The sequence below is a fragment of the Panthera tigris genome, chromosome C2 (genome assembly GCF_018350195.1).
Source record: "Panthera tigris isolate Pti1 chromosome C2, P.tigris_Pti1_mat1.1, whole genome shotgun sequence".
NCBI lineage: Eukaryota > Metazoa > Chordata > Mammalia > Carnivora > Felidae > Panthera > Panthera tigris.
In genome coordinates this window covers 146,641,614-146,654,155 of record NC_056668.1, presented here as the reverse complement: position 1 = coordinate 146,654,155, position 12,542 = coordinate 146,641,614, and positions in this window count along the sequence as shown.

The following is a 12,542-nucleotide window of genomic DNA, read 5'->3' as shown; positions in this document are numbered from 1 at the left end:
AAATGCAAAACTACAAAACTTTTGTAAGAACACATAGGCTTAAATCTTCATGACTCTGGATTAGGCAATGGTTTCTTCGATATGACCCCAAAAGCACAAGCAAGAAGAGAAAAAGTAGGTAAATAGGACTCAATCAGAATTTAGAATTTTGTGCTGCAAGGACACAATCAAGAAAACGAAAAGAAAATCCACTGAACGGCAGAAAATATTTGCAAATCACGTCTGACAAGGAACTTGCGACTAGCCTATATAAGGAATTCTTACAACTCGGTATGAAAAAGACAAATAATTCAACTTAAAAATGAACGTAGGATCTGATTACACATGTCTCTAAGAAGATATACAAATGGCTGATAAGTATATGAAGAAATGTTTAACATCATTAGTCATCAGGAAGTGTAAATCAAAACCATAATCAGATACTCTCACATACACTAGGATGGCTGTAATTAAAAAGACAGATAATAGCAGGTGTTGGTAAGTATATGGAAGACTTGGAACATTTGTGCACTGTTGGTGGGAATGCAAAATAGCATAGCTGCTGTGGAAAACAATGTGACAGTTCCTCAAAATGTTAAATATAGAGTTACCATATGACCCAGCAATTCCAGTCCTAGGAGCAAACCCAAGAGAATTAAAAAAAAAAAAAAAAAAAAAAAAAAAAGAAAGTCCACACAAAAACCTGTACATGAATATTCATAGCAGCGTTCTTCATAATAACTAAAAAGTGGAAACGACCCCCCCCCCCCCGCCATGAACTGATGATGGTATAGCCATGCCATGGAATATTATTCAGCTCTAAAAAGAAATGAGGTACTGATTCATGCTACAACATGAACCTTAAAAACACCATGGTAAGTGAAATAAGCCAGATACAACAGACCACATATTATAGGATTCCATTTGTATAAAATGTCCAGAGCAGGCAAATCCATACAGACAGAAAGTAGATATAAGTGGATGCCAGCAGCTGAGGGCAGGGGACAATGGGGAGTGACTGCTAATGGGTATAGAGTTTCCATATAGAGTGACCAACCTTCTCAGTTTGCCTGGGACTGAGAGATTTCCTTGGGGACGTGGTAGGATTTTCCAGTATTAAAGCTGGGACAGTCTCAAGCAAACCAGGATGAACTGGTCACCCTATTCCATATCTGCAAATGGATATGTCATATTTGGTTGTCTCTGGGTTGCTTTTTAGCTCACAAATTCTTTGAGATTGTATTTCTGGGGGAAAAAAAAAACACAACACGTGCTCAAAGAGAGAAACAAGAAAAGCCTGTTTTTCTTTCCCTGTATGGTACATGATACTCCCTGGGCAAGCTTGTGTTCACACCTTAGACCTTCCCAGGGTATCACAGCCACCAGTACCAGTGTTCCTTGATTGTGGGAGAAGCGTGGGTAGCATGCACCTAAAAAATACCCCTGCTCAGTTTCTAACCCCAGACTAATTAAATCAGAACATCTAGGGATGGGACTTAAGCCATGAGTATTTTTTTCTTTTCAAAGCTGCCCTGGTGATTCAAATGTGCAGCCAGGTGTGAGAACCAATGGTGATGTGATCTGACAGTTGCCCAGCCCCCTTTCCCCTTACTTCCAGCTGGCACCAGCCCCTCTCATGATTGGATCACCAGATGCTGAGGAATATGAGCTGAGCCAATCAGAGTCTCTCTCAGGAATTTGAACTAAGACCTTTTGGGGGAAACTTGAGAAAGGTTGGAGGGGCCATGGTAGGTCACAGGCGGAGAATTGGGGAGGGTTGGGGGAAGCATGGGGGCCAAAGGAAATTGAGGAAGACCAAGGAAAAGACAGGGGGACCCAAGCAGATATGCAGAAGGTCACAGACCAGCTGTGCTAGTCCTGCCCTGCTTCCATTCCAGCGTTTTCCTCATTTTAGTCCACTGTGTTTTTATAACCAATTCTCATTTCCTGGGGCACCTGGATGGCTCGGTTGGTTAAGCGTCCTACTCTTGATTTCAGCTCAGGTCATGATCTCACGGTTCATGAGATCAAGCCCCGCTTTAGGGTCTGGGCTGAGAGCAGGGAACTTGGGATTCTCTGTCTCGTACTCCTCTCCCTCTCTCTCCCAAAAATAAATAAATAAACATTTTTTTTAAATCCTTATTTTCTTAGCAGTAGAGTGTATTGTATTGTCTGTAGACAGCTACAACAATATCTCCATCCCACATGCTCTCCTCAGGGTGACCTCGCCATTCCCTCATTGGGAGATGGCTTTTAATTCCTCTCTCCTTGACTATATGCTGTAGCCAATGGAATGCAAGTAACACTATGTGACTTTCAGGGCTAGGTCAGAAAAGCCATATAGCTTCCAACCTGTTTTCTTGGAATCTTCACTCAGGGAGGCCTGAGCCACCATGTAAGCAATCTGACGACTCCGAGACAGCCATTTGCATAGGTCATGTGTAAGCGGTCCAGTTGACAGTCCCAGCTGAGACTTAGTCATCCAATCATCCCTACCAAAGCACCAGATAGGACCCAGACCAACCCATCTACCAGCCGAGAACCACTGAGTCACCTCCGTCAACCCCATGAGAACGGCTCAGCCTGAGCCCTGCCTGCATTGCAGACTCACTTAATCCACGAGATAATAAAAGAGTTGTGGCTTAATCAATAGGTTGGTGTAATTTATTACCCAGCAACAGTACCTGGAACAGGTAGTCTAAGAAAATCTATATTCCTTGTCATCAAAAGAGCATGACGAACCCATGCAACTCTATCTTTCCGGGTCTGTCCCCGTTCCTCACTCACCTTAACTTAGTTTTCACCAGGCCTCAGCCACCCACCTCCCACTGGCAGCAGGTGACCTTGAATTACGGATAGGAATTGTTGATGATTTTCAATCAGAATCGTTCCTAGTAACCCACAGCACAATTATAAACCCACAGCACTATTAAAAGTATTATGAGAAAGTTTAAGCGATGTATTTTTTTAATTGTGGTAAAATATACACAACATAAAACTTAACCATTTTAAGCATACGTTTCACTGCCATTATGTGCATTCCTGTTATACGCCCCATCGCCACCCTCCATCTCCAGAACTTTTTCATTTCGCTACCCTGAAACCCTGTATCCATTAGACAACTCCCCACCTTCCCCGCCCCAGCCCCAGGCAACCACCATTCTCCCTTCTGTCTCTGATTTTTATTGCTCTAGGCACCTCAAGTAAGTGAAAACATACAGTATTTGCCCTTTTATGTGGGGCTCATTTCACTTCGCATAATGTCTTTAAGGTTCATCCATGTTACGGATGTGTCATGATCGCCCGACTTTCTAAGGCTGAAGAATATTCCATTGTATGCATAAACCACATTTTGTGTATCCAGCCGCCCATTGACGGACGCTTAGGTTGCTTCCACCTTTTCACTGTTGTGAATAATGCCGCTGTGAACGTGGGTGTGCAAATATCTGTTTGGGTCCTTGATTTCAATTTTTTTGGGAGGTGGAATTGTTGGATCCTGTGGTAACTCTATTTTTGCCAAGGAATCACTGTATTATACAGTTTTCAAAGGCAGTTGCACTGTTTCACATTCTCAGTAGCAATGCACAAGGCCTCCAATTTCTGTACATCATCACTAACATTTGTTGTTTTCTTTCTTTTTCTTTCTTCCTTTCTTCCTTCCTTTTTTCTTTCTTTCTTTCTTCTTTCTTTCTTTCTTTCTTTCTTCCTCTTTCTTTCTTTCTTTCTTTTTCTTTCTTCTTTCTTTCTTTCTTTCTTTCTTCCTTCCTTCCTTTCTTCCATAGCCATCCTAATGGATAGAAGGTGGTATTGTGGTTTGGATTGCATTTCTCTAATGATTAGCGATGTTGAGGATCTTTTCAATAAATGTGCTTATTGACCATTTGTATCTTTTCTTTGGAGAAGGGTCTATTCAAGTCCTTTGGCCACTTTTTAATCAGGTTGTTCGTTTTTCTGTTGTTGAGTTGAAGGAGTTCTTTATAAATTCTGAATATTAGCCCCTTATCAGGTACATGATTTGTAAATATTTTCTCCTGTTCTGTGGGATGTCTATAAGCAATATTAAAAGAGCTGGGGAAGGCTTTCGAAGCATGGTACCAAAACAGAAATTATCAAGAAAAGAGTTGATGGATGTGACTACATAGAAATGTAAGTGCTGGCTGTAATAGAAATACCATAGAGGCTCCTGGGTGGCTCAGTCAGTTAAGCATCCAACTTCAGTTCAGGTCATGATCTCATAGTTCATGAGTTCGAGCCCCATGTTGGGCTCTGTGCTGACAGCTCAGAGTCTGGACCCTGCTTCAGATTCTGTCTCCCTCTCTCTCTACCCCTCCCCCACTCACGCTCCGTCTCTCTCTCTCTCTCTCTCTCTCTCTCTCAAAAATAAACATTAAGAAAAAAATTAAAAAAAAAAAAGAATACCATAAGCCAAGTCAAAAGTCAAATGATACAAGAAATGTTGAGGGGCAATATCCGGCAATGGATTTTTAACATATACCAAATAAAACTCAATAAGCAAACAATGCACCTCAATAAAACCAGGGGTGCCTGGGTGGCTCAGTCAGTTAAGCATCCGACTCTCAATTTCAGCTCAGGTCATGATCCTGGTTCTGGAATCAAGCCCTGCGTCAGGCTCTGCACTGATAGTGGGGAGCCTACTTGGGATTTTCTCTCTCCCTGTCTCTCTGCCCCTCCCCCGCTTTCTCTCTAAATAAACAAACATTTTTTAAAAATTAAATAGGGCAAAAGACACAAATATGCAGTTACAAAAGAAGATACACATAATCTTTTCTGCACATCCATTATACACATAGAGCCTCCATGAAGTCCCATGGTTAAGGGTCAGTAAATACTTCAACCTTCTCTAATTTCAGCCTTCCAAATAAATGAACATGCCTGAGCATTTCCTGTAAGTTGCTGACTGCTTAATGCAGACAACTTTATCCCTGACTTTTGCAATGCTGCTGTCTGAAGACTGGCTGCTGTCTGAAGACTGAAGAGAGTCCCAATTGCAGAAATGATAGCCCCGTAAGAAAAATTGCTGGTTTTCAGTCATGAACATACCAACTGTAAATTCCATTACATTGGTAATTTTGCAGTGTTTGGCTTTAATGACCTGTTGTGTTTTCTATTTGATGAGCAGGTCCTTCTGAGTGTCTCATATTTCTTGCAAGTAAACTTCTTTCCTTTTCTAAATGCTATTATCTCTGAGTCTTGAATTTACTGGTAATCAATGAAATGCAAATTAAAATACCAAGATGCCATTCTCACTTATTAAATGGACGGATTTGTGTTTTCAAAGATATTCTTCAATGCCAACTAGGTGGTCCCACCTGCGTGGCAATTGGTTATATTTATTGAGAGCTTTTAAAATATACCCTTTAAACCCTATAATTCCAGTACCAGCAATCAACCAATGGATGTAATTAAGTTGTATATCCTAAAATGAAAAAAAACAAACAGTAAAATATGCCATCAACTTACAAATGGTAAATATGCTTTTAATGCCGCGGGAAAATGCTCTTGATTTAATATAAATGAGAGAAGTGGGATCCTATAGGGTGATTCAGATTTTGACAATAAAACCATATACATGGCATTAAAAAGTTTGAGAAAAAAGAAAGCATTTTAGTTACTTCCTCTTTAGTGGAAAAGAAGAGAAGTTACTCTTTTTTGCTGCCATTTAGTAACAGAACACTGAAACTTACAAGGTTCAGTTAATTTGGAATGATATGTAATGTTTTGTATTAGGGTCAGTTAAGGTGAGTGGGACTAGATGTGGTGGTTAGAAATGAAGAAAAGAAGAGCAAGAGAGATCACATAATGTAGGGGAGGCAGGTGGAGAGACAGAAAAACCTGGAAATTTAGGCAGAATGAACAAATGAAGCACTATTGTGTGTTCTCTCTGTGTCTGTCTGTCTCTGTGTCTGTCTCTCTGTCTTTCACACACACACACACACACACACACACACACTGTTCAGGCTGTTGTTTGAGAAGGTTCTGTAGCAGGAACCAACAAAGAAGTCAGCCCTCTGAACTGACAAGAACACAGACTCTCCCACAGATACAAGCACCACAGTGGAAGAAAAATGGTGTTCACATCAAATCCTTGTCACTAGAGCGCGTGCAGGCTGGAGATTGCAAAGGACATCAGAGACTTCTCAGAAGTCGTGGTGGGTTGTTCTGGAAGGAAAACAAACCTTGTTCGAATTGCTCAACACCCCTCTGTGGAAATCACCAGTAAACATCATGTACGTGCTCCCACCTCCGGGAAGCAGGAACGTCGGGCTCAGGCTACTGAATTATTTACTGGAGTTCTAATTTTAAAGAATGAAACCAGTTTTGGGGCCCCTGGGTGGCTCAGTTGGTTAAGCATCGACTTTTTTTTTAAATTTCTTTTCTTTTTTTAAGTTTAAGAGAGAGAGAGAGAGAGCAAGCATGGGAGGGGCAGAGAGAGACAGAGACAGAACCTCAAGCGGGCCCCACACTCAGTGCAGAGCCCCATGAGGGGCTCGATCTTATGAACCGTGACATCATGACCTGAGCCGAAATCTAGAGCACAGGCTATTATGTACAAAGGACGTGTGTGTGCGGACACGCACGGCGCCGGCCTGTAAGGTAATCAGAGAGGCAGCGTACCAGCAAATGCAGCAAAAGTCCTTAGCAGATTTCAAAACAGGAGTAATTGCCGATGGCAGGCAGGTGCCACACCTCTGGGCCGGTTTTGCTGGCTTCTGCGGATGCAGAACCGCGCCGTGGAAAGAGCTTTCACCTGCCGGGTCCCATAAGGTCTGTCCTCTCTCAAACCGAGCCTCCTACCTTGAATTGCCCAGGCTGGAGACCTCTCTACTGGATGCAACCCCCCCCACCCCCACCCCCAAGGAGTCTGCTCTCAGTAACAGGGACTGTCCCGGAGCTGGAATCAGGAAACGCTGACAGACTCAGGAGATCTGGCACTTGGTAGCCGGAAGACAGAGCGGGGCTCCCCGGCCCAGTGTGAGAGAATGGACGAGGCAAAGAGCTCAGCAGTTCAGCAACCCGTGCAGAGAACCCGGGAGGCTATTTGACACCTGTCCGTGCTTGGCGTGGATTGCAGGAGCCTCGGGGGGCCTTTGATTCTTGCAGCCGCTCCTCTCAGTAAGTCAAGGTGGCACGAACGCGGAGGTGGCTGAAAAAGAGCAGAGACAGGAGATTCAGAGGACCTCCCACGGGTGTCTGGGACTTGGACAGTGGCGGGATGTACAGGACAAACATACCTTCCCTGCCCTCCCTCCTGTTTCCTTTAACTGGGAGAAGTGGCCTCGGCCACAGGGCTGGGGCATGGCCGTGACCCGACGCGACACGGAGGTGGGGCAGGATTGTGAGCGGCCGGGAGACGAGGACAAACCCCCAGCCGAGTGGTAAAACCCTCCGTGGACGCGCGAGCCGTGGCCTGGGAGACAGCTGTTGTATTGTAGCTACTGCCAGGAGATCGCGATGGGTCGGCAGACGGGCCAGAGACACACGTTAGGAAGCCAGTGGTGGGAGGAAGATCCCTGGGGAGGTCAGGAGAGCGGAGGCGGCTAGGTCTGCTTATTGCTCTTGGCTGCCACGGCTGCCTTTGCAAAGATAATAACATCAGGATTGGGTTTGTTCAAAAAGAGGCACATCCTGGTGTCCCCCCGAGACGTTTGTTCTTACTGTATTTGATCTGTCGGCAGGAGCAAGGGAGACGCCATTATTGGGTAAACGTTGCCAGAAGTAGTAGCCATTCCTTGCAGAGCAAGTTCGTAAACTGAATGCTGAAAATGAGCCTCGAGAAAGGTAGCGCATCGTTGGCCGCATGCCCTTCGCAGGGGCTTCAGCTGTGTTTTCTTAGAAACAGAGACCATCTTTGTCAACAGAGCTTTGAACATCCACTCGGGGAGGGAGGTCAGAGAGCAGAAGGTGGAACTGGCCGTCACGCTCCAATTCCTTAAAAAGGGTCATGTGAACCCTTCTCAGAGAGCCGTCCAGTCAGTTTTGGTAAGCAGAATTGCAGTCTTTTTCTTTTTTTAGAGAGAGAGAGAGAAAGAGCATGAGCAGGGGAAGGGCAGGGAGGGGGACAGAAAGAGAGAGAGAGAGAGTCCCAAGCAGGCTCCATGCTCAGGGCAGCGCTTGAAACAGAGCTCAAACGTGAGATCATGACCTGAGCTGAAATCAAGAGTCAAACGCTTAACCGACTGAGCCACCCAGGCGCCCCCAGAATTGCGATCTGGATGGCTTGAAGCTTATAGAATAAATGTTCCTAAATCAAAGTGATTTACAGAAACAAGCTGGGGTTGCTCCTAAGGGGTATGTGTGGTCAGGGCTTCTCAGGCCTGGCTTCTCAGTGGAATGACCCCGGGAGTCGGGACCCACTCTAGACCAGTGAAATCTGAACCTCTGCAAAGCGGGTAGGTCATTGGCATTGCTTCAACCGCCTTCCAGGTGGTTTCCACACGGACCCAGGGGAAGAAATGGTGGTGTAGAGCAACACTTTTCAGACTTGAATGGGCAAATGAATCACCTGGGGATCCCCTTAAACTTCAGAGTTTCATTCAGGCATGTCTGGGAAGATCTGGAGAGGACACACTCCTGCAGAGTTTCCGGGGAGGCGGTGCTGTCCGTCCAGGGGCCACACTTAGGACAACAAGGGTCCCTAGAAACTGCTTCTCTAACGAGGGGGATTGGACCAAGGATTTTCACCAATAAAGCACAGTTCAAAGTCAGTAATAAACCTTTTCATCATTTTGGTCAAAAAAACTTTCCTTGGGGCACCTGGGTGGCTCAGTTGGTTGAGCGGCCGACTTCGGCTCAGGTCACGATCTTGCAGTCCGTGAGTTCGAGCCCCGCGTCGGGCTCTGTGCTGACAGCTCGGAGCCTGGAGCCTGTTTCGGATTCTGTGACTCCCTCTCTCTGACCCTCCCCCGTTCATGCTCTGTCTCTCTCTGTCTCAAAAATAAATAAACATTAAAAAAAAATTAAAAAAAAAAACTTTCCTTTATTGTGTGTGTGAGGAGGACAGAGGTAAGCAATCAGATCAGATAAGCCGAAATCAGAAGAACAATTTGCATATTTGGTTACATTTTTCAGTAAGTGGTACTTCAGCTGAAAGATCAGTAAACAAAAGATCGTATGTTTTGGAATATTATTCGGTCATAAAAAGGAACGAAGTTCTGATATATTCTACAACATGGATCTCGAAAATATTATGCTAACTGAAAGAAATCAGTTATAAAAGGCCACATATTCTATATTCCGTTTACATGAAATGTGCAGAATTGGCATTTTTACAGAGACAGAAAGTAACTCTCCGGCTTACAGCTGGGGAGATGTGGAAATAAGGGCTTAATAGCTAAAGGGCATGGGGTTCTTCCTGAGGTCATAAAAATGTCCCCAAATTGACTACTGGAAAACCATTGGATGATACACTTTAAATGCGTGAATTGTATGATGTATGAACTATATCTTATTCAAGTTGTTAAATAATTACTGAAATAAGGGGCGCCTGGGTGGCTCAGTTGGTTAAGCATCCGACTCTTGACTTCAGCTCAAGTCATGATCTCACGGTTTGTGTGTTTGGCCCTGCATTGGGCTCTGTGCTGACAGCGCAGAGCCTGCTTGGGATTTTCTCTCTCCCCTCCTCTTTGCCCCTCCCCTGCTCACACACACACCTCTCAAAATAAATAGATAAACTTAAAAAAAAGTTACTGAAATAAGATCTTTGCAGTTCATAAAATCAACCAAACATATAAGAATATGTCATATTCTTTACATATTACATATACAATACACATTATATTCTTTACATGCCATCTTTATATTATATAGATATACTTATGTATATTTATATGTATAACATACAAAATCATATACAAATAGACTCCTACTACCCCATCTACAAATAGACTTGTAGGAGCAAGTCTATTAAAAAAAAAAAGGCAAACAACCGCACAGGAAAACAGAGGATATGCATAGATAATTCACAAAAGAGGAAACAGGAGGGGCCAATATACACATGGAGAGAGGTCCAGCCTCTTTGGAAATCAGGGAAACTCACATTGACATTTCAACCAGCTAGGGGCACCTGACTGGCTAAGTCGGTAGAGTGTGTGACTCTTGCTCTCAGGGTTGTGAGTCTGAGTCCCAGGTTGGATGAAGAGATTACTTAAAAATAAAATCTTTAAAAAAATATATCAATAAGATACCATTTCAGTCCCATCAGATTGGCAAAGAAATTACAAAAATCAGTATGACAACACTGATGCTAAATGCGGAGAAGTGAGAATTCTCAGTGAGAATTCTCAGTGAGAATTCTCAGGTATTATAGCTGGTTGGAGAATAGATTGGTTCAAACTATTTGGAAAACGATTTAGTGATGCTTCAGCAAATTTGGAGTGTGTGTACCCCGTGACTTACTAGCATATGCATTTGAGAAAGTCTCACCCATGTATACAGGAGGCACGCATAGGAACATTGTCCCATTTTTTCTGTATTAGTAAAAAACTTCAAGTGACCCACATACCATACCACATACCAGTAGGGAAATGGATAACTCTATTGGGGTTTATTTTTTTGTATATGGGGAATTAGACTGCAGTTAAAAATACATGAACTTGAGCTCTTCTGTGTAACAAAAATATTTAAAATATGATTCATATTATCCCATAGAAATGAGACTAAATAGAGCAAAGTACAGGAGAAAGTCAGGTTTACAAATACGTATATTGCTTGGGTCCGACACACCACCATTCTGCCACATTGTACCGGTGAAGCGGGTCACAAGCCCAAGCACTGATTCGGGCAGCGGGAAATAGAATCCATGTGTAAAGCCTCACGGCTGAGGGCGTGGATGCAGGGAGGGCTGCAGAACTGGAGCCATGATGGAAATCTACACATCACCGCGTGTTTGTGTGACGCGGTCAACATTATTGTGAGGCAGAAACCAACGGGAACAGAGCGCCCCCTAGACATTAGCTCTGGGCTGCACGCTGAGGTATCCACAGCACCTTCTGGCTCAGGGAGATAGAGTCTAGTCCGGAAGACAGAAAGCATGCGCAAAAAGATCAGTAACATCCAACCTAAGGAGAGAATTGACCTTGCACTGCAGAAAAGGTAAGACTCAGTGGCCAGTGGAGTAAGGGACACTCTGGGAAGGAGAGGAGGCTGGAGAAAAGGAGGTTGGTGGTAGCCGTGCCTCTCTGCCTTTAAACTGATCTAATGCCACGTCCCCTGAAATGACATAAGTTATGGGGAAGTGGTTGGAACACAGTAGCTTCTGAATAAATGTTAACAGAATCTAGAAGTTTAGCTCCAACCCTGATGTCCCTCTATATCCCGCTCACTGTCTCAGCTGCTACCACACTGTCCTTTTGTCTCTTACTCACTAGGCTCTCTGCCATCCCAGGGCCTTAGCACATGCTGTTTCTTTACTTAGAACACTTCTCCCTCCCCTATTTAATTGTACAGCATCCTGATACAAGTTTAAGGGTCACCTCCTTAGGGAAGCCTTCCCTGACTTCCCAGACTCAGCCAGTGCCGTCCTTACGAGCTCCCTTAGCACATTATACGCCCTCAGTTAGTGTCCCCTTGATTCAGTGATGGTTGAATAACCCTTGTGCAGGACTGCCCTCAAGTGATTACTCCGGGCATTTGCCACAACTGATTTTTAAACGGGCTCCCAATGGCTTTCACACTTTTTTTGACCGCAGAACCCAAAGAGAATGGGACACAACGTGTCCATTAGAAGGTGCTCAGCATCCCTAATCATCAAGGAAATGCAAATCAAAACCACAATGAGATAGCACCTCTCGCAGACTAGTATGGCTATTACAAAAGAGAGAGAATGTGTCGGTGAGGTTGTGAAGAAAAGGTAATCCTCGTGCACTGTTGGTGGGAATGTACAGTTGCTATGAAAAACAGCATGGAGGTTCCCCCCCCCCAAAAAAAAGATAAAAATAGAACTACCATATGATCCTGCAATCCCACTTCTTGGTATATATCTGAAAGGAAATGTAATCAGTATCTTGAAGCGGTATCTCAACGCCCATGTTCATTGTAGCATTATCCACAATACTGAGACGTGGAAACAACCTAATTGTCTGCCAGTGAATGGATGGACGGATGAAGAAGATGTGGTATATATACAATGGAGTATTAGTCAGCCATAAAAAGAAGGAAGTCTTGCCATTGGCAACAACATGGATGAACCTGGAGGACATTATGCCAAGTGGATTCAGCCAACAGAAAGGCAAATACTGTATGATCTCACTTATATGTGGAATCTGAAAAAGGCGAGGTCATGGAAGCAGACTGTGGAATGGTGGTTGTCAGGGCCTGAGGGGAGGGGCAAATGGGGAGATGTTGGTCAAAGTGTACAGACCTTCTGGGGCGCCTGAGTGACTCAGTTCAGCGTCTGACTTCGGCTCAGGTCACGATCTCAGTGTTTGTGAGTTCGAGCCCCGCATCAGGCTCTGCTCGGAGCCTGGAGCCTGCTTTGGATTCTGTGTCTCCCTCTCTCTCTCTCTCTGCCCTTCCCCCGCTCACACTCTGTCTCTCTCTCTCTT